At 60.8% G+C, this 2,500-nt stretch overlaps 2 non-coding genes and 1 pseudogene across 2 annotated transcripts in view; all 3 read right to left on the reverse strand.

Moving 5' to 3' along the window:
• The window catches only part of LOC147870647 (large subunit ribosomal RNA), a 4,225-nt pseudogene extending 3,223 nt beyond the window's left edge, over window positions 1-1,002 (reverse strand).
• A 505-nt stretch (window positions 1,003-1,507) lies between these two features.
• LOC147870648 (5.8S ribosomal RNA) lies at window positions 1,508-1,663 on the reverse strand. Its single transcript, XR_015533265.1, has one exon. It is a non-coding gene; the product is annotated as a 5.8S ribosomal RNA (ribosomal RNA).
• An 824-nt stretch (window positions 1,664-2,487) lies between these two features.
• The window catches only part of LOC147870649 (small subunit ribosomal RNA), a 1,918-nt gene continuing 1,905 nt past the window's right edge, over window positions 2,488-2,500 (reverse strand). The window contains exon 1 of the ribosomal RNA XR_015533276.1: window positions 2,488-2,500. This exon is cut by the window's right edge and continues 1,905 nt beyond it. This is a non-coding gene — a ribosomal RNA (small subunit ribosomal RNA).

The raw sequence follows: 2,500 nt of genomic DNA on the forward strand, positions 1-2,500 counted from the left end.
AGACGGGTCGGGAGAGCACCCGAAGCTGAAGCGCCGGAGACGGGAGCGGCCAAAAGCTGTCCGAGGGCTCCGGGGGCCAGCAGCCTGCCGGGGGCCGGGGACGTGGCGAGAGCCACGGCACCGCGGCCTCGGCCGGAGAGCTTGCCCCGGCGGACCGGACGCTCGCGTCCCGCCCTTACCTCCCTCGCGGGCGGAGGGCGGGGGCAGCGGGCCAGCTACCACGAAAAAACAGACCGTCGGAGGGCGGCCAGGCTATGTACCGGGGTCCGGGGCGGCCCTTGTCCCGCGCCTCGGCGGAAGCCACCCCGGTCTCTGTCCCGGGCCTTAGGCCGCAATGGTCCGCGAGGGACCTGCTCCTCCAACGGGTCCCGACGTCCTACTAGGGGCAGGAAATGCACCCCGCCGCGGCCGCGGCTTTAGACCCCGAGCGGCCGGTGGGCCCGACTCGCACCGGCGCGCGCCTCGCGGCGCGACCGGCGGCCGGGAACATCCGGGAGCACCCGCCCGGGGGCCGGCACTGCGCGGACGGGGCTGAATCTCCCCAATCGGTCTTCCGGGTCTCTCCCGTTTACCCCTGAACGGTTTCACGTACTATTGAACTCTCTCTTCAAAGTTCTTTTCAACTTTCCCTCACGGTACTTGTTCGCTATCGGTCTCGTGGTCATATTTAGCCTTAGATGGAGTTTACCACCCTCTTAGTGCTCCACTCTCAAGGAACACGACTCTGAGGAGAGTCCCCACCCGGGAGCGGCCGCGGTCCTACGGGCCTGGCACCCTCTGCGGGCGATGGCCCCATTCAAGGGAGACTTGGACTCGCTGGACCGCGCCCCGGGAGAGTGGGACCTCCCACACACGACATCTCCCTGCACGTCTCCGCGCGGGATTCCGTGCTGGGCTCTTCCCTGTTCGCTCGCAGCTACTGGGGGAATCCTTGTTAGTTTCTTTTCCTCCGCCTAGTAATATGCTTAAATTCAGCGGGTAGTCTCGCCTGATCTGAGGTCGGAAAGATGGTTTTTTGTACCGACGGGCCGATGTGAGCGGTCGGAAGCTTAGCCTCTCTCATTGAACTGATTTCTTTTTGTTTTGTTTTTTTTGTGGTCATTATTTATTGTGGTCATATCTTTCGCTCCCGCCCGGCAAGTGTGTGTCTCTCTCTCTGTCTCGGGAGTTTGCCTGTCTCCCATCACATCAAGCCGGGCGTCAGTTCTTCTCAGACGCGATCGGGGAAGGATGGGCCCCGTCGCCGAGGAGAGGAGGGCGAGCTAAGTCTATCCGCTCGCTCCACCGAACCCTGTGAAGCCTTCAAGGGCGACTGACTCCCCTTAACCTCCTCGCAGTCGCCGACGCCGCCACCGATTGCTCGGAGCGACGCCGGCGGTGCGAGGTGCAGGCTCGTCAGACCCCCCAGCGTAGGGCCGCTCGCGTGCCTTTATTTCTTTCTTTCTCTTTCTTTCTTTCTTTCCCTTATTATCTTAAAGACCGCGCGGGCCCACGGGTTTCATGTAGCCGACCCTCAGCCAGGCGTGGTCCGGGATTGGAAATCCAAGGACCGCAATGTGCGTTCGAAACGTCGATGTTCATGTGTCCTGCAGTTCACATGTCGACGCGCAATTAGCTGCGTTCTTCATCGACCCACGAGCCGAGTGATCCACCGCTCAGGGTTGTTTTTCTCTAGATTCGAGCAGAGCTTCGGGTAGGATGCTACTGCTAGTCCCGTAGGACAGGTAGTTGTTATTTTTCGAGGGGGAGCTGCCCCCAGAACAGCGGCACGGTCAGACCGCGCTCCCCTCTCGTTCAAGCGCCGCCGAAACGGCCTTGCGTGGGCAGATAAAGTGGCTTTAAGCCCAGTGCTCGCGGTCGCGCGGGTTGTCCTTGGATCCCTGAGGATCCTCGGAGCCCGCGTGCCGCCGGCACCCACTCACCATCTTTCGCTCCTACTTCCCACCTCGAGGCGGGACGGTCTTGCCGTCCCCCTCCGGGGGATTACTTCGCCGACCTGGACACCTCAGGCCGACGACGTTATCTCCGAGATCCGGCCGCTGCCAGGAAGAGCCGGTCCAATCACAGGCGAGATTACGCCTTCCGCAGAGCCCCGTTCATCTGGTTCATTCTTAATGCCTTCCTTTTATTAATTTTTGATGCGTCTTCCCCTCATTCGGGGGGAGACGGTGCGACTTTCGCCGACCGGTCCCCCCTCAGGTTGACGTCATCTATTTTTCAGTCATCAGTAGTGGTCACATATTATGATGCGTCTTCCCCCTCATGCGGGGGGAGTCGGTGCGACTTTCGCCGACCGGTCCCCCCTCAGGTTGACGTCATCTATTTTTCAGTCATCAGTAGAGGTTGTATTATCATGAATGACCAGACACGGGTACTTCCACGAGAAGGCGGTCCACTCGCAAGCGAGATTACGCACTCCCCCAGAGCCAGCAACCGTACTCGGTTTCTTAATGCCTTCCTTCTCTGTTCGGTCACTCTCGGTGCCGTTAATGATCCTTCC

This window comes from Zootermopsis nevadensis, unplaced genomic scaffold (assembly GCF_977971745.1).
Source record: "Zootermopsis nevadensis isolate Lab colony 2312 unplaced genomic scaffold, Znev_1.0 Znev_ptg000236l, whole genome shotgun sequence".
Classification (NCBI taxonomy): Eukaryota; Metazoa; Arthropoda; class Insecta; order Blattodea; family Termopsidae; genus Zootermopsis; species Zootermopsis nevadensis.